Consider the following 24363-nt stretch of genomic DNA (forward strand, 5'->3'; position numbering starts at 1 on the left):
TTTCTTTTCCCGACCAGAGCCCAGGGGAAAGGAACGGAACTAAAGAGCATAATGATGATTGACGGGTCATTGGCCCTATAATTGCAGAGCAAGGGAAACCACCTTATGGCAAAATGCATGGAACCTTGGAATACATGCAAACACTCAATAGAAATAAAATGAAGTAGGAGCGCCTGGTACAGATGTACCAGCACAACTAGGCATCCCATAAATTACCCTAAATGTTACATCCCCCCCTTTTAATTGTAAATTTGAACATATGAAAATCACAATAAAATTATTTTTGAAAAGAAAAAAGAAACCGTAGAGATGTTCAATGTATTGTCGAAGGCTTTCATGGCTGGAACCACTAGGTTCTTGTGGGTTATTTCAGGCTATAGGGCCATGTTCTAGAGGCATTTCTCCTGACGTTTCGCCTGTTTCAACTGACCACCTTTATTAGATTTGAAGGCCTGGCTGAGCCTGGGAAAATCTTTTGTTGAGAGGTGTTAAGATGTGCCTGGTTGTTTCCTCTTTGCTGTCTCTCAGAGGACAAGAGGGATCCTCTCACCTCTGCAGGAGTCTACCGTATACCATGCAGCTGTGGACAAGTCTACATAGAGACCACCAAACGCAGCATTGCCCAAACACAAATCAAGGAACATGAAAGGCACTGCAGACTACTTCAACCAGAGAAGTCAGCCATAGCAGAGCACCTGATGAACCAGCCTGGACACAGCATATTATTTGAGAACACAGAAATGCTGGGCCACACCAACAACCACCATGTCAGACTACACAGAGAAGCCATTGAAATCCACAAGCATGTGGACAATTTCAACAGAAAGGAAGAGACCATGAAAATGAACAAAATCTGGCTACCAGTATTAAAAAAACTCTAAAATTATAACAGCTAAACAACAGAGAGGAAAAAACCAGGCACAGATTAACACCTCCCAGCAACAGATTTTCCCAGGCTCAGGCAGGCCTTCAAATGCTAATGAAGGTGGTCAGTTGAAACATTCACACCTAGCTCCAGCAGAGAAGAGCTCTTTGCCCCACCCCAGCCATCCCACAGATATATAAACCCATTGTCCTAATTCCAACAGACTTCACTACCTCTGAGGATGCTTGCCATAGATGCAGTCGAAACGTCAGGAGAAATGCCTCTAGAACATGGCCCTATAGCCCGAAAAAACCCACAAGAACTTAAAAAAGAAACCCCTTTGCTGTGTTTTTACGAGGCTGGGAAAGGTAGAATTGTTAGGGTGTGTGTCACATTTGGTGGTTAATGAGCCTAACTGTGAATCCCCACTAGTTAAGAGTTTGTAAATCCATCTTGTGAGCCTTTTTGAAAAATGTTGAGATTGTTTTGGAATCAGTTTGAGGACACATGGTGCTCCCTGGAAGCTTTTGGGACATCTCTTTTTTTTTCTAGGGGGGAGTCCAAAGGCTTCAAAAATGGATGGGGAGCTGTTGCTGTCGCTCTCGCTATAAAGGAGATTGATAGAAGCAAAATAGACAGTTGAGAGTCAGGACAACCTTTGAAGATCCTGGGTGATTAATGATCTGACGCAGGGATTCATCCTGGTGGGCGTATTTACTGCTCAATATCCTGCCAAGTCTCCCTGAAGAGAGGAACAACAGCAGTCCCTGCCTGTTTCACTTAAGAAGCTTGATGGGGTCTCCAATCCTGAGTATCTACTGTGATCGCACCCTCTTAAATCCAGTTTCATTAAATTTGTTTCTTCCTGCAGCAAGACCAAGAGTTCAGAGCCACATTGCCTTCTATGTAATCAGAACCATAGCAGGGCTTCGGTGCTTCGGGTAAAGCCAGGCAGACTGCAGATTCCATGAGCCCCAGCTAACATAATGTTGGAGACATGCAAATCTATTTATTTATTTACTGTATTTGTATACAGCCCTTCTCAGCCGCAGGCGACTCAAGGCAGTTTACAGAGGCAACAATTCAATGCCCAACACCATAAAATGCATTTAAAAACAGTAACATCTATATAAATAAAAATGTAATGTTTGTTTGTGGGATTAAAAGAACTCAAAAACCACTGGACGAATTGACACCAAATTGGGACAGCATACAGCTAACAACCCAATGTACATCCTTCACTCAAAAATTGATTTTGTAATTTGGGAGTTGTAGTTGCTGGGATTTATAGTTCACCTACAATCAAAGAGCATTCTGAACCCCACCAACGATGGAATTGAACCAAACTTGGCACACAGTTTTCTCATGACCAACAGAAAATACTGGAAGGGTTTGGTGGGCAGGTCCATTTGGTTTTGGAGTTGTAGTTTACCTATATCCAGAGATCACTGTGGACTCAAACAATGATGGATCTGGACCAAACTCTACACGAATACTCAGTATGCCCAAATGTGAACACTAGTGGAGTTTGGGGGAAATAGACCTTGACATTTGGGAGTTGTTGCTGGGATTTATACTTCACCTACAATCAAAGAGCATTCTGAACCCCACCAATGACACAATTGGGCCAAACTTCCTACACAGAACCTCGTGACAAACAGAAAATACTTTGTTCTCTGATGGTATTTGGTGACCCCTCTGACACCCCCTCATGACCCCCCCCCCAGTCTATGCCTGGCGAATGTATGCTAATTAATTAATTAATTAATTTGTAATATTTATATACTGCTGTTCTCAACCCCGGAGGGGACTCAGGGCGGTTTACAGTGTTGGCAACAATTAAATGCCATTGATAAAAACAGTAGAAAACATTAAAATTGACACCACCACCCCCCCCCCAATAAAATATTAAACATAAACGTAAAATAACATCACCTATCACGCAGAGACATAGCGATTGTCATAAACAGCCCTGGGTCATTGAACTTTCAACTTTCACTTTCACTTTAAATATTCCTATGATGGGCCGAACATTTGGTTCCACAGCCAGGTCTTTAGCTGTCTCCTAAAGGCCAGGAGGGAGGGGGCCAACCTGATCTCACTTGGGAGGGAGTTCCACAGCCGTGGGGCCACCACCGAGAAGGCCCTGTCCCTCATCTCCACCAGCCGCACCTGTGAGACCAGTGGGGACGAGAGCAGGACCTCCTTGGAAGATCTTAATCTACACACTAGTTCATAGAGGAAGATATGTTCGGACAGGTAAGTTGGATCACAGCCATTTAAGGCTTTATAGGCTAAAGCCAGCACTTTAAATCATGCTTGACAGCTAATAGGCAGCCAGTGGAGTTGACGCAACAGGGGGATTGTATGCTCCCTGTGTGATGCCCCAGCTAACAACAGTGCATTAGACTATTCGCAGTTTCCGAACAGTCTTCAAAGGCTGCAGAGACACAGCCTGGGAAGGTGCAGTCCAGGAGGAAACAATGGTGCAGATATGATGGTGAGCTTTTGATTAGCTCAATTGTCAAAGTCCATGCCAAACAAAATTATGGAACCCAGGAAACAAAGGTGCAAGACTCAAGGGACAAAGGTGCTAATCTTAGATAATCAAAACCTGGATGTCAGTAAAAGAATTAATGAATGCACGTAATCTAAGCTCCTGTTTTCACAAGCCAGCACTTTGAATTGTGCTTGGTAGCAGACTGGCAGCCAGTGGTGCTGATGCAACAGGAGGGATGTCCTCTCTCTGAATGCTACCTGAGACTTCTAAGGAACCAACAACTGAATGAAAAACTGCTGGTGACTTTCTACTGTTGTTCTCTAGAGAGTGTCCTAACCAACTGCATCCGCACGTGGTTTAGTAACTGCACAGTGACAGTCAGGAAGGCGCTTCAAAGGATCACTACTTATGCACATAGAATCATTGGTTGCCCTTTCTTCTCTTTGAAAGAATTTAATAGGTCCTGCAGTCTTAAGAAAACATTCTTGAGGATCCATTTCACCCAGCATATTCTTTAAAAAAAAATAATACTGCCATTTGGCAGATGGTACATGGTTACAAAGGCAAGGACAAAACAGACAGAGATAGTTTTTATCCTAGAGCTGTGGCTATGTTGAACTCCCTGGTTTTGCATTGATGTGGCATTGCGGATTGTGAGATGGTTGAGGTGTGGAGGAATGGGTGTGTTGTTTTGTGGTGTGTGCTGGGGAAATAAATTAATTTCATTGTGCAAATTAAATTCTATTTCACCTCACTTTCTGTTTTATTCTGTTGAAATTCATATTATGTGAGTATGTCTGTTAGGGTTGTTCAGTCTTATTTTTGGTTATTTTTTCTTTGGTATTAAGTTTATAGTTAGGCTGTTCTGTATAGTTTGACATGTCTTGTTTTGAGGTAATTTGTTAATATGTCTCTTTGTTGGCATTGAATGTTTGCCATATGTGTTGCAAATTGCCTTGAGTCCTTTCGGGGAGATAGGGCAGACTACAATTATTATTATTATTATTATTATTATTATTATTATTTCTGTCCCTGTGAGAACTGGATATTGAAAAAAAAGTCTTGTTGTGGAAAAAAGGATTAGTGAGAAAGCTTCAGTGGAAACACCTTTCCTCCATGATAATAACTCTTTTAGGAGTGAATTTCCCTTCCATCCTAGGGGTAGATTTCGCTCACTTCCTGTTGTCTCAATCTCGTTCTTAACTATGAGTCATTAAGTTACTGCTTAGCCGGTATTGCACCACCTGACATCCGCTGGGAAGTAGCAGCCAATAGTGAAAGGACCAAGGCAGTGACATCTCCAGCTCATCCCCTGTTTGGGTATCAGCCAGCATGTCAACGACTTAAATCTAGAAATAGTTTTCTAAGATCTACAGAGACACTTGCTGGAACACCTCAGAAAGCGAAAGTCCAAAAGTGGCAGGCTCAAACCCAGAACCTCAACCAATGGCTGATGCCAAATGAGAGACTCCCTCCTGGGCACACAGAGGACTGGGCGACTTGGAAGGTGCTGAACAGACTGCACTCTGGCACCACAAGATGCAGAGCCAACCTTCAGAAATGGGGCTACAAAGTGGAATCCTCGACATGCGAATGTGGAGAGGAGCGAACCACTGACCACCTGCTGCAATGCAACCTGAGCCCTGCCACATGCACAATGGAGGACCTCCTTGCGGCAACACCAGAAGCACTCCAAGTGGCCAGATACTGGTCAAAGGACATTTAATCAACTACTAAACTCACAAATGTTGTATTTTGTCTGTTTGTTTGCTTTGTTCTGTTAGAAATGTAATATAATTGACTGGTTGCTCTGACACGACAAACAATTTGTAAGTTGGCTTTGTAACTCGGGAACTGCCTGCATAAGATATGGAGCAGCTCATTTCATGGGAAGACCCCTCCCTCGTCTTCATCCTCCTCTCGGCTTGGATGACAATGGCTTGTGTAGTTAAAAGGGACTGTGCTCAGGGCAGCACCAGGGAAACGGCAGCTCTGGAATGGCACCGCCTGGCACTGCCACCCCAGCAAAGGTCACAGAACAAAGATGTTTGTCCAAGGAAGACTCAGGCTGTCCCTTGCAAAGCTGAGCCTCCCTCTGCTTACATCAGCCAGTGAGCATGTTGCATTTCAGTTCAGAAAGTTCCCTCTTTTTTGTTGCTATTACTACTTCCCCCAAAACCACATATATGGACATTCTGAATGGAGTATTAAAAATGAACTTTTCCAGGCTCTGGTTGAAATGCAAGCAGAGAGGCTCTAGGGCCCCATCTACACTGTCATATAATGCAATTTCAAAATGGAGTTTAACTGCATTGAGCTGGATTATATGGCAGTTTAGACTTCTATAATCTAGTTCAGTGGTTACCAACCTTTTTAGACCAGGGACCGCTCTCCAATATTAGTACCAAAAGATTGACGAATCAGATTTTGGCCAACTTTCGATTCAGTTTGGTTATTTGGGGTGCTGATTCAGAAAACTGCATTGGATAGACCACATCAGTGGGAGGCAGCCAGATTGCTCACCGGAGCGGCATACAGGGAGCATACTACCCCCCTGCTGTGTCAGCTCCACTGGCTGCCGATCCAATTCCGAGCACAATTCAAAGTGCTGGTTTTGACCTACAAAACCCTATATGCTTCTGGCCCAGTGTATTTGTCCGAACGGATCTCCCTCTATGTCCCACCTCGGAGTTTAAGATCTTCTGGGGAGGCCCTGCTCTCGACCCTGCCGATATCACAAGTGAGGCTGGCGGGGATGAGGAGCAGGGCCTTCTCGGTGGTGGCCCCTCACCTGTGGAACGCACTCCCCGGGGAGATTAGATCAGCGACTTCCCTTTTGTTGTTCAGAAAAAAACTAAAGACCTGGATATGGGACCAAGCTTTTGGACATTCTAGCAGCTAAAGGAAAGACCCGACGATAAACAGGAACTCACGGAATGGAATGGATGTACGGAACTCTGAACACTGAGCATGAGATTGTTTACTATGTATTGATGTTTTTAATCTGTTAATTGTTTAAATTGCTTTTATGTATGTTTGTATAACTGATATAGGCATTGTATAGCCTTCATTTGTAAGCCGCCCTGAGTCCCCCCTCGGGGGTGAGAAGGGCGGGGTAGAAGTAACTGAAATAAATAAATAATAATAATAATAAATCAGCTCATTTCTGATACAGAACATATGCCATCCAGTAGTTGCCATCTGCTCACCCACAGAAAGCCATATTTAATAAGCCTCGGTACTATAAGAGGGTTTCGCAAAACCAGTTGCTCTCATTGCAACTGAGTAGTAACAGTGAGGCCACAAAACCATATTTCAGTTCTTGTGGTGTACTGGTGGTCCACAGACCACAGGTTGGGAACCACTGATCTCATTATTTATTTATTTCAAGCATTTATACCCCATCCTTATCATCCCCGGGGCAGGGTGGGGGGACGACGAGACTCAGGGCGGCTTACAGAAGGCAACCATTAGATGCCGAACATAGTACTAACAATTAACAGTAACCGACAATTAAAACAATTTATAAATACACCAAAAATTAGAAAAATATTAAAATCGCCAGTTTAAAATCATGATCCAGGATCAGTCCATTGCTGGTTGCATAAGTCAATCACATTCCAATTCTATATTTATTGTTCGAAGGCTTGACCCCAAAGCCAGGTCTTAAGTTTTCTTTGGAATACCAGGAAGTGGGGGGGGGGGGGGGGCAGATCTAACCTCATTAGGGAGGGAGTTCCAGAACTGAGGGGCCACCACTGAGAAGGCCTCATCTCTTGTCCCCAACAGTCGCGCTTGCGAGGGAAGTGGGATCGAGAGCAGGGCCTCCCTGGAATGATCTTAAGGTCCTAGATGGTTCATAGAGGGAGATACATTAAGACAGGTAAACTGGCCTGGAACCATTTAGGACTTTAAAGGCTAAAGCCAGCACTTTAAATTGGGCTCAGAAGCAAATTGGCAGCCAGTGGAGCTCGCTTAACCGGCGGGTTGTATGCTCCTTGTAGCCTGCTCCAATGAGCGATCTGTCTGCCGTTGGTTGGACCAGTTGAAGCTTCCGGGGAGCCTTCAGAGGGAACCCCACATAGAGTGTGTTGCAGTAGTCTAAACAGGATGCAACAAGAGCATGGACTACTGTGGCCAAGTCAGACTTCCCAAGGTTCAATGCAGTTAAAGTGCATTTTGAATCTGCTTTATATTACAGTGTAGATGGGACCTGGGTTTGCTTGCTTTTCAAGACACAATTCCAGAATGACACCAAGCAGACCAAATCTCAACTCATCTTTTAGAATTTCTATCCAGACCCAATCTCAGCACTCGGTTAAAGAAGTCCTACTCAATTAACCAAATGAATATCAATACATTAACTGATCAAGGCTGCACTCCTTTACCCACTTACCTAGATATAAGCCTCCTTCAAAGTAACGAGACCTATTTCTGAGTAAATCCAAAACAAGAGTGAAAGAAAGAAATCCAGGGAGGTCATGCTACCCCTCTAGTCTGCCATGGTCAGACCACATCTGGAATGCTGTATCCAATTCTGGGCACCGTAATTGAAGGGAGATGTTGACAAGCTGGAATGTGTCCAGAGGAGGGTGACTAAAATGATCAAGGGTCTGGAGAACAAGCCCTATGAGGAGCGGCTTAAAGAGCTGGGCATGTTTAGCCTTCAGAAGAGAAGGCTGAGGGGAGATATGATGATAGCCATGTATAAATATGTGAGAGGAAGTCATAGTGAGGAGGGAGCAAGCTTGTTTTCTGCTGCCCTGGAGACTAGGATGCAGAACAATGGCTTCAAACTACAGGAAAGGAGATTCCACCGGAACATTAGGAAGAACTTCCTAACTGTGAGAGCTGTTTAGCAGTGGAACTCTCTGCTTCTGAGTGTGGTCGAGGCTCCTTCTTTGGAGGCTGGATGGCCATCTGTCGGTGGTGCTTTGAATGTGATTTTCCTGCTTCTTGGCAGGGGGTTGGACTGAATGGCTCACAAGGTTTCAACCAACTCTGTGATTCTATGATATGCCCTTCTGTATTGAAAGTGATGTTTCCTCTTCAAAAATCATGCCTGCCATTCTTCAAGACTTTTTTAAGCTGACCATTTAATGACTTGTTAAATCTGTCATGTTCCAGTATTTTAGCCTTTCTGGCTGAACACAGTGAAGACATCTGCCCTTGCGCTTTGCTATTCCGCTGCTATGTACGCATGCCCAGTGTGGAAAACATCTTACTACATTAAAACAGTGGATATGGCTCTTAATGAGACATGCCGCATAACCACAAAATGTCTATGCCCCACACCACTGGAGAAATTATACTGTTTAGCCAGTATCGCACCACCTGGCATCTGCCGGGAAGTAGCAGCCAGAAATGAAAGGACCAAGGCATTGAGATCTTCAGCCCATCCTCTGTTCAAATATCAGCCAGCATGCCAATGCGTTAAATCAAGAAACAGCTTTCTAAGATGTACAGAGATACTCACAGGAACATCTCAGCAAGCAAGAGTCCAAAAGTGGCAGCCTAAAACCAGCAACTCAATCAGTGCCCTTTTTCCCTCCTGTTAGAAGCGAACTGAGAAACTGCAATTCGTTTCTGGTGTGAGAGAATTGGCTCACACCAGAGTTGGCCGTCTGCAAGGACGTTGCCCAGGGGATACCCGGATGTTTTGATGTTTTACCACCCTTATGGGAGGTTTTTCTTATGTCCCCTCATGGGGAGCTGGAGCTGACAGAGGGAGCTCATCCATGATACATGGATCTTTATTCCTAAATAGTTGTTTTTGTTTCTTCTTAGTATTATTTTAAAATTTTGTTTAAAAAATAATAATTTCATAAAAAAATACAGAATGAAGTTTTAGAAACAAGCCGAAGATATTAAGTAAAGAACACTTAACAGAAATTGAGATCTTAACTTTCTGAGAAACTTTCTGATTTAGACAAGATTATTTCTTGCAAAAAAAAAAAAGGTACACTAAGTACTAGTAGAATTAGAAGTAAAAAAGCTCTCTCTCTGGAGCTTCTGTAAACAAAAGATTGAAAAACAATACGAACGTTAAAAATATCTCTGTCTTTTACAGACAGGTTGAAGTAAACAGAAGCCTGATGCATCTGCACCCAAATAGCTCTCATCTTGTTAGGTATTAAAGAACTGGCATATCACAAGATGGTTTGCTGTGGGTTTTTTTTTTTTACATTGTTATGCTGTGGTATTTCTCCATGGAGGACTTAAAGGGACATTTTGAGGGTTTTTAAGTAGGTCTCCGAGGCCTTGAATGCACAAATTGTCATGATTTTGCCAAGCAACACAACTGAAGAGGAACAGATTGCTGTTAGTACTACCCCAGTTTGGGCAACCTGCAAAGCAAAGGGATTCAAGGGAGCTTTTAATATATGCATTCAGTGAGCAATACATTTCATGGCGTGGGAGAAGTGGAATGAGATACCATGAAATGTATACTTTCAATAAGTAGTACAGATCTTACAGCAAGCAACGGTAAGGAGGGATCTGGAAAGCAAGTCCTATGAGGCTGGATTTGCACTGCCATATAATCCAGTCTTGGAACATGGATCAACTGCATTGATCTGGATTATAGGGCAATGTAATAATAGTAATAATAATAATAATAATAATAATAATAAATATTGCAGAGAAATAATTGGAAAAGCTGACACCATATGAAGATTTAAAAATTGAGAAGCCGGCCAACTCCCTCATACCAGAAGCGACTTGCACTTTCTCAAGTCACTCCTGACATGAAAAAAAATATTATTAATATTATTATTATTATTTGAAACACAACAAGATGAGTCCACAGGAGACACTATGCTGGCTATTGAATTGGATCACACGTCAGACACTTCCCAAGTGTCTAGGATTGTGTGATGTATCGGCGAATAATGCGTGCAGATCCCAGTAAGGTGGCCTTTTGCAGCTGGCAGATGGTAATTTTGTCACCGCTGATTGTGTTTAAGCGCAGGCCAAGGTCTTTAGGCAGTGGACCCAGTGTGCTGATCACCACTGGGACCACCTTGACTGGCTTGTGCCAGAGTCTTTGCAATTCGATCTTTAAATCCTCATATCGTGTCATCTTTTCCAGTTGTTTCTCTGCAATCCTGTTGTTGTTGTTGTTGTTGTTGATATTATTATTATTACTGGTAATTGAAGAGAATCTCCAAAAAAGTGTTGCATTCTCTTTTGATGGGGATATTTAAACTACAGCTGGATGGCCATTTATAAGGAATGCTGTAGTTGGCATTAATTTTCAAACTTTACAAACTTTGTATATAGCAACAATGTACTTAATGGCAAAACATACAGATACAGTATGGTGAAGTAGTAAGAAGACAGGATTAGGTGATGTAGTCAAAAAACATACAGGGTGGCACTGGAATAATTGGGAAAGCTTTGAGAAGCAAAAAAAATCAATGAGATTTTCGTCTATATAAATAGGGGTCTAGTATCTAGATCCAAGGAATTCATGCTTCCCTTCTATTCTGCCTTGTTCATACCACACCTGGAATCACACTGTGTCCAATTCCGGGCACCACAATTGAAGAGAGGTTGAGAAGCTGGAATGTGTCCTGAGGAGGGTGACTAAAATGATCAAGGATCTGGAGAACAAACCCTATGAGAAGTGGCTTAAAGAGCTGGGCATGTTTAGACAGCCGAAGAGAAGGCTGAGAGGAGACATGATGAGGGCCATGGATAAATATGTGAGGGGAAGTCAGAGGGATGAGGGAGCAGACTTGTTTTCTGCTGCCCTGGAGACTAGGACGTGGAACAATGGCTTCAGTCTGCAGGAAAGGAGATTCCACCTGAACATTTGGAAGAACTTCCTAACTGTGAGAACTGCTCAGCAGTGGAACTCTCTGCCCCAGAGTGTGGTGGAGGCTCCTCCTTTGGAGGTTTTTAAATAGAGGTTGGATGGCCATCTGTCAGGGGTGCTTTGAATGTGATTTTCCTTCTTCTTTGTAAGGGGTTGGACTGGATGGCCCATAAGGTCTATTCCAATTCAAGGATTCTATGAAAGCTTGGGAAAGTTAGTTTTGTACAGCAGCTGCCTGACCTCCCTGGAACTTGGCCGGGGAATTTGGGAGTTAAAGTTCAAAGGCAAAACTTTCCAAACTCAGGTTATTATATCATATTATTTTAGGATCATTGTGAGGAAAAATGAAAGAATGGAAGAAGTAGGTGTAGTCAGTGGACTCTTGGTATACTCTGGGATTTGGTTCCAGGACCTCTGTGGATACCAAAATCCATGGATGCTAGTCACTGTATATCAGTGGTTCTCAACCTGTGGGTCCCCAGAACTACAACTCCCAGAAATCCCAGCCAGTTTACAAGCTGTTAGGGTTTCTGGGAGTTGAAGGCCAAAAGATCTGGAGACCCACAGGTTGAGAACCACTGCTTGTATAGAATGGCATAGTAACATGGTGTGTCTTATATTAAAATGACAAATCAAGCTTCAGTTTTTGGAATTTTAAAAAGTATTTTGAAACCATGGATATTAGAATCTGTGGGTGCAGAATCAAGAAACCCCAAGTGGGATTGAATGAAGTGGGTATGCTCACTTATACCTAAGATCAATTTTATTTTTATACTAGCCGTCTCCTGCCACGCATTGCTGTGGTCCAATCTGTATATGTGTTTTTTGTGTGTATATGTGTGTGTATATATTTGTGTATATGTGTATATATGTGTGCTTGCATATGTGTGTGTGTGTGTGGTTTTGCACATGCGTTAGTGTATTTTATATGTTTTGGCTTTTAAAGTCCCTTTTGTTGTGTTTTTCAGTGTTTTTTGGAGTGAAGGACATACATTGGGTTGTTAGGTGTCTTGTGTCCAAATTTGGTGTCAATTCGTCCAGTGGTTTTTGAGTTCTGTTAATCCCACAAATGAACATTACATTTTTATTTATATAGATATAGAAATCTGTAGTCTATCTCTTAGCTACAGTAGGTAATTACTGTCCTGAAGCCTTTTCCAAAAGAAGTAAGATCTGCCTATTTATCATAAATCACTTCTGCATGTTGTTGCCCAAAATGTGGGATTTAAATTGAGCAAATAAAACAATTATCTCAATATATCATGATTTCTAGAATTCCCTAGTTCACTGTATTGTTCCAAAGGTGTTCAGTCCAATAGTAAATAACACTAGCAATATGGCCACCTGAATGTAGAACAAGAGAGGGAGATTTTTCGGCCTGTATGGCCATGTTCGAGAAGCATTCTCTCCTGATGTTTCTTCTGCATCTATGGCAGGCATCCTCAGAAATTGTGAGGTTCTCACAAGACTTCACAATCTCTGGGAATGCCTGCTATAGATGCAGGCAAAATGTCGGGAGAGAATGCTTCTGGAACATGGCCATACAGCCCAAAAAACTTACAACAATCCAGTGATTCTGGCCATGAAAGCCTTCAACAATACAAAGAGAGGGAGAATTCTTTCCATCTGAGGTGAGAATTGAATTTCAGTGTTGTTCTTTGGGCTTGAGGTGCAGGGAGGCTCAACACTGGTAAGCAAATTATTATTAATGTTGCCAACTTGCAGGAAGAAGGGAAATAATTTTGAAAAATCCTTAAATATCAAGATTCTTACAAGTGCCCTTCATGTAGTCAACATAGTTTTTGTATGCTCCAAGTCTCCCGATTAAACTTCTATTGGCTGATTTTTTAAAAGAAACTTTCTAAATGTCCCAGTTTCTTTCTCTAACTCCCACTTTGCCCTCAAACTGGAATTCAAACTGAAAAGGGAGTTTGCAAGCAATTAATTAAACAGCAGGGAAATTGAAATATTATCCTTCTCAGTAGGCTAAGGCAAGGAGCCATGGTGGTGCAATGAGTTAAATCCTTGTACCGGCTGAACTGCTGACCTGAAGGTCTGCGGTTCAAATCCGCAAGACGGGGTGAGCTCCCATCTGTCAGCAACAGGGTCCTTTGAGAGAAGTCTCCCACAGGATGGTAAAACATCCAGGCGTCCCCTGGGCAACATTCTTACTGACAGCCAATTCTCTCACAGTTTCTCAAGTTGCTTCTGACACAATGAAAAAATTAGGCTAAGGCAAAAGCAGATTGCTGCATCCTCTCCGAGCTTTAATCAAAAGAATAGCCTTGGCCATTGTAACCACACTTCAATGTTGCTTGACCACATGGTGCCCTGTGAAATGTTGGAGAATATGAGCTTACTTCCAAATAAATGTGTAAAATACCATATTTCATTGCATAATAGTCGCATCGCTTTTTTGGGATCCTGGTTTTGGGTTGTTTTTAACATTTCTCGCATAAGAGTCGTGCCACCTTTTGGGGGTATCTATTTGGTTTTTCAACATTCCTTGCATAATTGTCGCACCTTTAGTTCATAATTGTGACTATTATACAAGGGGGCAACACTCCCCTTTGTCTCCCCCCCAAAAAGAGGAGGGGATAGTGCGACTATTATGTGATGAAATAGGGTAGATTGCAAATAGTCTTGATTACTTTGGGGAGGGTTCAATATCTTTATATTTCTCTAGTATTTTATCGTTTCCTATACTTGTGATTGATAATACTGGAGGAGGTTCAACTAGATAGGAGTCTTGTTAGTCCATTTTTGCTAGAACATTTCACGTTGGCCTGTTGGCCTTTGTTAGACTATGCTTTGAGCCTCCCTTGTCCCCTATTCTGAAAACCATATGTGGGGCAAAGAAATGGTATGAAAATATCAGCACACCTTATAGTCAATAATCAAGTTTTTGAAAACAATATTCAGAATGAGGCCTGGGAATACAAAAATGAAGAAACCACCGATGCAGACCCCAACATTCACAGATGACAACTGGGACATATGTGGCCAAGCAAAATCAGGATGTGACCAAGATGGCAAAAGTTATTTAAAGCAGGTAGCACACACAAACTATGAAAGGCTGCAGTAGTTTGCTTTATCTCATCCAACCCTTAATGCAAGAAATCGACTGCTACTACACACTATGGTCAATACTGAAAGCACTTTTTTTTTTACTCTGATTAACCTAGCCGAAGTTAGCAAGAAAAAAAGAAAGAAAGAAAGCAGAGCAAGAATATAAATACATATCACCAAGTTGGTGGCTATGACTTGGTGTGAAAGAGCAATTCCGTATTCCATCTGCTGCTAAAACTTTCAGAGCAAACACTATCTAGAAACTGCGACTTGTTCGAAGGTCTTTTGGCAAATGTGCATTTTTGGCCCTGTCTTCCTGCTGCCATCTAGTGGAGAAAAATCAAACTTAAATCTGATCAAAACATCTTCCCTAGAGTCTTCTTAGAATCATAGAATCATAGAATCAAAGAGTTGGAAGAGATCTCATGGGCCATCCAGTCCAACCCCATTCTGCCAAGAAGCAGGAATATTGCATTCAAATCACCCCTGACAGATGGCCATCCAGCCTCTGTTTAAAGGTTTCCAAAGAAGGAGCCTTCCACCACACTCCGGGGCAGAGAGTTCCACTGCTGAACGGCTCTCACAGTCAGGAAGTTCTTCCTTATGTTCAGATGGAATCTCCTTTCTTGTGGTTTGAAGCCATTGTTCCGCGTCCTAGTCTCCAAGGAAGCAGAAAACAAGCTTGCTCCCTCCTCCCTGTGGCTTCCTCTCACATATTTATACATGGCTATCATATCTCCTCTCAGCCTTCTCTTCTTCAGGCTAAACATGCCCAGCTCCTTAAGCCGCTCCTCATAGGGCTTGTTCTCCAGACCCTTTATCGTTTTAGTCGCTCTCCTCTGGACACATTCCAGCTTGTCAATATCTCTCTTGAATTGTGGTGCCCAGAATTGGACACAATATTCCAGATGTGGTCTAACCAAAGCAGAATAGAGGGGTAGCATGACTTCCCTAGATCTAGACACTATGCTCCTATTGATGCAGGCCAAAATCCCATTGGCTTTTTTTGCCGCCACATCACATTGTTGGCTCATGTTTAACTTGTTGTCCACGAGGACTCCAAGATCTTTTTCACACGTACTGCTCTCGAGCCAGGCATTGTCCCCTATTCTGTATCTTTGCATTTCATTTTTTCTGCCTAAGTGGAGTATCTTGCATTTGTCACTGTTGAGCTTCATTTTGTTAGTTTTGGCCCATCTCTCTAATCTGTCAAGATCGTTTTGAATCCTGCTCCTCTCCTCTGGAGTATTGGCTATCCCTCCCAATTTGGTGTCGTCTGCAGACTTGATGATCCTGCCTTCTAGCCCTTCATCTAAGTCATTAATAAAGATGTTGAACAGGACCAGGCCCAGGACGGAACCCTGCGGCACTCAGCTCGTCACTTCTTTCCAAGATGAAGAGGAAGCATTGGTGAGCACCCTCTGGGTTCGTCCATTTAACCAATTACAGATCCACCTCACCCTAGTTTTGCCTAGCCCACATTGGACAAGTTTGTTTGCCAGAAGGTCGTGGGGGACCTTGTCGAAGGCCTTACTGAAATCCAGGTACGCCACATCCATGGCATTCCCCGCATCTACCCAGCTTGTAACTCTATTGAAAAACCTTTAACAGGTGCAGGCTAAGAAAAGATTGAGCAGGTAATGCCTTTCCTTCCACAGAAGAGTTATGTCATGATGGCAGCAGTCTTGGACAGCAATGGCTCCCAAAACGAGCCATTTAAGGTGGAATCAGGTGTCAAACAGGGATGAGCTATTGCCCCAACCTTATTTTCCATCTTCATTGCTATGATACTTCATCTTGTTGGTGGAAAGCTAAACTCAATAGACTGAAAACTAAAACCAAGGTCACAACAACATGTTATAGAACTCCAATATGATGATGAAAGTGTAATCTGTGCACATTCAGAAGAAGACCTTATTTTCCATCTTCATTGCTATGATACTTCATCTTGTTGGTGGAAAGCTAACCTCAATAGTCTGAAAGCAAAAACCAAGGTCACAACAACGTGTTATAGAACTCCAATATGCTGATGACAGTGTCATCTGTGCACATTCAGAAGAAGACCGACAAGCCACTCGAAACACCTTTGCAGAAGCATACGAGAAGCTTGGTCTCCCATTAAATATCAATTAAACCAAAGTTCTCTTCCAGCAGTCACCAGCCAATCCCTCTCCAATGCCAGAAATACAGCTTAATGGCGAACGCTTGATCTCATAACCAGGGTTTGAGCTTCTTCTGGAAGGTCATGAGGGAGGAGCCAGATCTAATCTCATTAGGGAGGGAGTTCCCTGATGAAGCATCATGGACAACAGGAAGAAGTCTGTCTGCATTGTTTGATGGCCCCCATGACGCTTTGTCAGGGAACTGTTTTAGAAGTGCTGCCTACAATACCTATCATCCCCAGCCACAGTGACACAATGGATTAAACCCTTGTACTGACTGAACTGCTGGCCTGAAGATCGGCAATTTGAATCTGTGAGACAGGGTGAGCTCCCGTCTTTCAGCTCCAGCTTCTCATGTGGGGACATAAGGGAATCCTCCCACAGAATGGTAACACATCCAGGCATCCCCTGGGCAACGACTCCACAGACGGCCAATTATCTCACACAAGAAGCAACTTGCAGTTTCTCAAGTCACTTCTGATAAAATAAAGAAAAAATCCTCAGCCAGCATCACCTCTGTGGCTGCTCAATCTCTGTGTCTGACAATGTTCAGGTGCTAAGGCTTGCATGTTCTTTTTAATTCTATTTTCTCTTTCAACCAGATGACTCTGAATGGCCTTTTAAATACTAGAGGCTACCTTCACATTGAGGATTGTTCTTTAGGACTGTCCGTTACAAAAAGGGACATAGGACCTTATCACAAGAGGCATTTCTGCCCCGTTTTGCTGCTTTTATGCACGGCAAGGTCGGGGCCTGTCATGCGCCATTGTGAAATCTTAGCTCTGCTTTTTCCTCTCCTCTGCTTCAGTTCCCCCTATTTAGGTTTTCCCAATCATGTAGATACCTTGTATTAGTTTTGGGTGGAGCTTAAAATCCCCCCCCCCCCCCAGAGGCCAGCCTTAGTTGGTCTATTCCTTTTTCCTGTATAGAGCTCTCTTGCTGGACTCATCCTCTTTCTACAGCAGAGCTACTGTGACTTGGGCTTGGGGTTGTCTGGTAACCCTGGGCCTAGCAATCCAAAAACAGGCATCTGTAGCACCTGCATTCAGCAGTATTTTTATACCAGCAGTCCAAAGGATAACAGAAGCTTATGACCAGCTTATGCTTCACAAGAATGAAGATTGAGACAGTTTATAACCATCACTTTGCACCAGAGGCAAGAAGCTTTCAAAGACCCCAGAGAGATAATTGCAACCAGCAAAGGCTCCCTTTGTTCATCTTGTTTGCAGTAAACTCATTTTGGTTATGTTTCACCTTGCCTAAAGTGCCTCGGTCTGCTAAGGGTCTTAATCTTGTTTTCTACCCCGTTTCCCTATGAATTCTCCCTTGAAAATAATCTGCTCCTTTTATCTCACCCTGAATTTTTAAAATCATTTTATTGTACATGCTCACTGTTATTGTAATTGTTCATTGCATTCTTATGTTTTGTTTTCATTGCTTATTGTATTCATCATATTTTTTTGTATTTTACTGTGTTGTTGCTTGCGTTTCAGTTTTATTTTATTGTATTTTACTGTATTGTAATTTGCTGTTTGGGCTTGGCCTCATGTAAGCCGTCCTGAGTCCCCGTTGGGGGGAGATGGTTTTTTGGTTGTGTCAGGAGTGACTTGAGAAATTACGGGTCGCTTCTGGTATGAGCGAATTGGCCGTCTGCAAAGCCAGGCACTATAGTTTTCCCAAAGGCTCGGGTGTGCCATCACAGGTCCCGCGCCTACATTCCTCCCAAAGTGGAAAGTGTAGTTTGGGTAGCTCCGACTTTCCTCCATTTTTTGCCATGTAATGGCCGTGCATTGCTCTTTCTGCCATTTGATTGGCAGAAGGGAAAGCATCCTCTCCCATCCCCTCCATGTAATGAGGGGAGGAGGGAGGGAATGTGTGGCACCATGAGTCGTCCTGAACACCTTCCCTTTCGCCGGTGATTGCTGGCACAATGGCATGGCCCAGAGGACCATGTGAAAAGGTGAAAAGTCACCTTATGCCTGAGGTCTATTTAACCAGAGAGAACAGAGACAGTGCCTTTTATATATAAAAAAAGAACAAGCCTTGCAAAACATATGGAGCGTAGGATGTTGCCACTTACTGACATCACTAGAGGACTTGAGATGTTGCAAGTAGAACTGCCAGGGATTTAACCTGGGACCTTCAATATACAGAAACTCTGTTGTACCACTGAGTTGTGTCATTCCAGGCTACCACTGTGGCTATAAATATATATTCTATGTGATGTTTACTGCTTCTCCTCCTCATTGGATGCATTTTAGTTTCAATTGTTTTCTTGACCATGTTGATTTTGGGTTGGTCTGTGTTTTATGCTGCTTTTTTAAACATCATTTTTAGATAGAAACTTCATCACACTAGAGAAAAAATCCATTTAAAATCCGGTTTCTGCCTCCTGTAGAATTCTGGGGTTTGTAGTATTGCAGTAGACCAGTGTTTCTCAACCTTCCTAATGCCGTGACCCCTTAATACAATTCCTGATGTTGTGGTGACCCCCAAACATAACATTATTTTGTTGCTACTTAATAACTGCAATTTTGCTACTGTTATGAATCATAATGTAAATATCTGATATGCAGGATGATTTTCATTCACTGGACCAAATTTGGCACAAATACCCGATACGTCCAAATTTGGATACTGGTGAGGTTGGGAGGGGAGAATGAGTATGTCATTTGGGAGTTGTACTTGATGGGATTTATAGTTCACCTACAATCAAAGAGCATTCTGAACTCCACCAACGATAGAATTGAACCAAACTTGGCACACAGGACTCCCATGACCAACACAAAATACTAGCAGCGTTTGGTGGACATTGACCTTGAGTTTGAGAGTTGTAGTTCACCTACATCCGGAGAGCAATGTGGACTCAAACAATGATGGATCTGGACCAAACTTGGCATGGATACTCAGTATGTCCAAATGTGAACACTGGTGGAGTTTGGGGAAAATAGACATTGACATTTGGAAGTAGTAGTTGCTGGAATTTATAGTTCACCTATAATCAAAAAGCCCCTTGAATCCCACCAACAATAGAATTGGGCCAAACTTCCCACACAGAACCACCATGACCAACAGAAAACATTGGAGGGATTTGGGATGGATTGATAGTGATTTAGGGGAAAGCACACCTGCTCTCCCCTCCCCACTTGAGGTCTCAGAAACAGCCCTCCCCTTGGCTGAGAGGCCAGCTAAGAGGCTGGCCAATCACAGCAGGAGGAGGGCTTTTGGTGGGAGGATTTACTGTTTCCAAAAAGGAAAAGAAGGATAGGTGGAGAGATCTTCCGCCTTCTCTGTCAAAGGGGTTCCTAAGACCATCAGAAATATATTTTCTGTATTCCCAAGACAATCAGAAATATGTTTTCTGTGGTCCTAAGACTATCAGAAATATGTTGGCAACTCCTCTGAAACCCCCGGGTGACCCCCCCCCCCGGGGTCCTGACCCCCAGGTTGAGAAACACTGCAGAAGACTTTCAGTTAGCCAGCATCCGTGGGGGTTGAGAGGTCCTGGATAAATGTAGTTTCTGGTTGTTTGAGAGTTACTATTAGAAATAGGACTAACTAATACCATACTCCAGAGTTTTCTAAACTGGTTTTTTTGTGAGGGAGCAGATGCCACTACTGGAAGGAATATCTTCTGTATCAGAACCTAGAGCTGATATGATCTATCCAATGCAATTTCTGAATCAGCACCCCAAATAACCAAACCGAATCTAAAGTTCACCAAAAACTAATTCGTAACCCTTCTGGTACTAATGTTGGAGCGTGGTCCTTGGTCAAAGTGGTCCCTGGTCTCTCAACCAAAGATAGCCACCTGCATCTACAGGATCCATATGCAATCCAAGGGGTTTACCAAAAATGTTTAAAAAGAAGGGTGACAATCGAAGTCCTCTAACACTTTTAAAATAATATTTATTTTAGTATGATTTTTTTAATTGAATGTTCAGATGCAGTGGTGGAACACAATATTCAAACCTTCTGATACATGCCTGAGAGCTACTGGGTGTTACAGTCCAAAAGAATTAATGTTTAGAAGCTCTGTCTTTCCCTCATCTTTTTACATTTGGTGCTTAGAATTAGGCAGGGTGGGCATTTGAACAAATTACAAGTAAGGGCTTTAATTTCTGACAATATTCTCTAGCTAATATTGTTTTAATAATTTAGAAAAAAAGTTCACCAAGATTCAAGAACATAAAATTGTAGTCATTCCAAAGCATTGATTTGTTTACTCTCTTCATTGCAAACATTTGAACCTGTAATCTATAATCTCCTACTATCAACTTAGTATACACCTGCAGTCTGAGGTTCTATATGATCCTCTTACCATGGGTGACCTCCCTCTCGCTTCTCATAAACACAAACTCTCACCCCATGAAAACATTTAATCTTTGTTCATTAGGAATGAAACAATGGAGAGTATTTTATCCTCACAGATTATAACCTGGTATAATCACTTGTTGGGCTGTCCAAAACATTTTGTCAACAATTATCTCTCTCATAATCATACAGAACAAAGTTAACTTCAGTTCTTTGGGTACACAAAGTATAGAATTCTGCAGACAATCCTCCATCCTCTCTCATGGTAAAAATACAATAAAGTCAAATTAAACAGCTAGAAATGATCTTTCATGACCTTCTGAATCAGCTATTATATTTATTATTATTTTTATTTACGACATTTATATCCCGCCCTTCTCACCCATCCTTCTCCCCCCAAAGAACTATGCTAATATTATATTATTAATACAGCACAGTATTAGCATTATATATTACCATATTGTACTATATCACTATACTGCAATATTGTTAGTAATATTACATGTAATATAAAATATATATTTATTATATTATTATATTGTATTATTAGTATTATATATTATTATATTGTATTATTAGTATTATATTGTATTACAATATTATGATCAATATTATATGTACATACAATATATTATAATTATTAGCATAGCACAATAATAGTATTATATATTACTACATTGTACTATACCAGTATATTGCAATATTATTAGTAATATTACATGTAATATATAATATACAATTATTATTTCATATTATTATATTATATTATTATTATCAATATTATATGTATATACAATATATTATATTATTAGCACAACACAATATTAGTATTATATATTACTATATTGTTGCTGAGGGGAGAGGCTCCCAAATGATGACCCAATGTAAGTCAGGAAGGATAAGTACACAAATACTATGAAATTACATCTTTCAAAGAACTTTAGGTTCCTGCTTCACTTTGTTTAACTGTTGTGATCATTGTTATATCACTGCTATACTATATTATCATTGGCCATATGGAACCCATTGGCAATAGGGAAAAGTTATTCAACATATTTGTAAAAGTAGTTCCCCAAAGTAACTTTTCCCATGTTGCAACAACCAACATTAATTCTGTTATATCACTGCTATACTATATCATCATTGACCATATAGAACCCATTGGCAATAGGGAAAAGTAATTCAACATATTTGTAAAAGTAGTACCCCAAAGTAACTTTTCCATATTGCAATTGACTATCAGTTGGCCAGCTGTGCTCGAAATTGTATCAATCACCTCTCTTTCCAAAAACAGAGAAAGAACCTAGGAACTGAATTTCTCAGTAAATTTGCCAACATTTTTTTGCAATTTCCTTGCTGAACTAACTCCAAACTGATATGCACACTTGAGAAGCACATTCTCTCCCATAAGCCCAGAAAGGTTATTTTTTCTTCTGGAAACAACATCCTACATCCCCAGGAATCAAGGTCACTGGCAGTGCCCAAAGTAACTCCTCCAAACTCTAAAGTTCCTTCCAACTAACCAGCAAAATGAGACTTACCTAGAATCCCATGCAGAATCCTTGCTGCTCCTTCCTCCGGCAAGTATTGTCCCAGAAAGCCAGACGAGGCTCAGACTCAGCCGAGGGTACCAGGATATGCCAGCCCCAGTGGCTGGCTAAAGCCAGGGCTGATCAGTCTGCAGCAAGCCAAAGACTATCCCAGAACAATGGGGCTCCTGTGTAGCCTTCATTGTAAGGAGGAGCAGTGGCAAGAGATGTCAGGATGAAGTGATGCACAGATGTGCCTGACGTGGTGGCCAGACTTAAGTATGAAGGGGGCGGGGGGAGTGGAGGGGAACATGGATCAGGAGGAGAGAAACGAGAAAGAAAAAAAAAGGGGGGTGAATTATGAATGCAAATAGGAATCTACAAGGGTTGAATGAAAAATAATGCCTCCACCTTCGTTACTTGGGTTTGGATGGGAATCTTTTAATCAATCAAATGCAGAAATAATTTTTAGAACATGCTCTTTAACTACCTCTATTCACTTTTCCAGATAATCACCAGACAGTTGGATACATTTCTGGCAAGGATTAACAAGTTTTCTAAAGCCATTATGGAAGAAGCTGACACTCTGTTTCCGCAACCAACGTCTCACAGTTCTCTCAATGTCTTCATCAGAAGCATAATGATGTCCCAGCAGATCTTCTTTCGTTATCGGGAATAGATGGAAATCAGACAGTGCTAAATCTGGACTGTATGGACGATGTTGTATGGTGATGAGATCCAGTCTCTGAAGTTTCAAGTCTGTGCGCTTTCATTTCAGGCGTCAGCATCCTGGGTACCCTCACAGAAGCACCACAACACAGCTGTTCAATGCTAAGGCTTCCCGCCAAAATGGAACTGTAGAGGAGAGTCTACTGAACAAGCCAGTACCCTGAGGCGGCTCGTCCATTACGCGAAGTAAGCGGTCGCAGAACACTTCTTTTTGCCAGGGGCACAGAGACGCCTCTGTAAATGCCCCTCTGCCGCCACTTGAGGAGCGCCCCCTCAGCTCACAACAGCCCTAGCAGTCTGGGGGACCCTCGGCTTTCTTGCCTTGCTGCTGGGCGATCCTCTTCCCAAAGGGGCTGGGCCCTTGAGCCTCGCCTAGCCCCTCTCGTTCCTGCTCCACCCGGCCACTGGGTGCGTGAGCAGAGCCAGCACTCAATCGTTCTCCGCGTTCGATTCCTTCCCCATGACTCCCTTTCCCGATCCCCCGGCGCTCCACCCACCTCTCCCCAATCCACGGGTGGGCCAAGGGACGGAGCCACCGCGCCTGGCCTGCTTTGGGTCCGGAGGCATGTCTGAAGACCACAGCGTGCGCACCAAAAGTTGCCTCTTCTCCTGACTTTCTCTTCCGCCATTGGGACCAAGAGAGAAAGAGAGCCCCTCTGGCTGGAGGTATCTCTGCTCCCTCCTTTGTTTTTGCGCCTACCTTCAGGAAGGGTGGGCATTTCCACCTCTCTCTCTCTCTCTCTTGGTCCCAATGGCTGAGGAGAAAGTCAGGAGAAGAGGTGATTTTTGGTCTTCAGGCACGCCTCCGGACCCAAAGTGGGCCAGGCAAGGGAACAAGTGCGGCAAGTGCAGTTACTGGGATGTATAGTTCACCTACAATCAAAGAGCATTCTGAACTCCACCAACGATGGAATTGAACCAAATATGGCACACAGAACTCCCACGACGAACAGAAAATATATATCAATGATTGGTTGGGGGGGGGGGGGGGCGCCAAAATACTGCTTACCGTTGAAAATTACCTAGGGCTGCCTCTGCCAGTACCTGCCGCATACCAGTACTGCCATCTGTTGAAGAGTTACGAAGGTGGAGGCATTACTTTTCTTTCAGCCCTCTTAGTTAGAGTGGGGATACCATAGCTTTCATGTTTAGAGAGCTCCCCCATCTTTAATATGTTATGAGAGACAGAAGTCAAGGGCTTGGGTTGAATGAGTAGAGCATCCAAGCAATTGCAGAGTGCTTGTCAGAAAATTTGTGTTTTGCTTTTGCCCAAATGCATGGGTGGTTGTGGAAGTCATGCCAGTAGTGCATGTGTGTGCTGAGTTCATGGTGGAGTCTAAACCGTATGACATCATGTATAGCTGATTATATGGAAC

At 42.6% G+C, this 24363-nt stretch overlaps 1 protein-coding gene across 7 annotated transcripts in view; it reads right to left on the minus strand.

Moving 5' to 3' along the window:
• Positions 1-22507, minus strand: part of LOC137095114 (myelin-associated glycoprotein-like) — a 109640-nt gene extending 87133 nt beyond the window's left edge. For all 7 annotated transcript variants that reach the window (XR_010908793.1, XM_067461387.1, XM_067461385.1 and 4 more), the window contains exon 1: positions 22271-22507. The gene's annotated coding sequence lies outside the window, so the exon portion shown is untranslated. The remainder of the gene's footprint in view (positions 1-22270) is intronic.
• Positions 22508-24363: the final 1856 nt, after the last annotated feature.

Source organism: Anolis sagrei, chromosome Y (genome assembly GCF_037176765.1).
Source record: "Anolis sagrei isolate rAnoSag1 chromosome Y, rAnoSag1.mat, whole genome shotgun sequence".
Lineage (NCBI taxonomy): Eukaryota > Metazoa > Chordata > Lepidosauria > Squamata > Dactyloidae > Anolis > Anolis sagrei.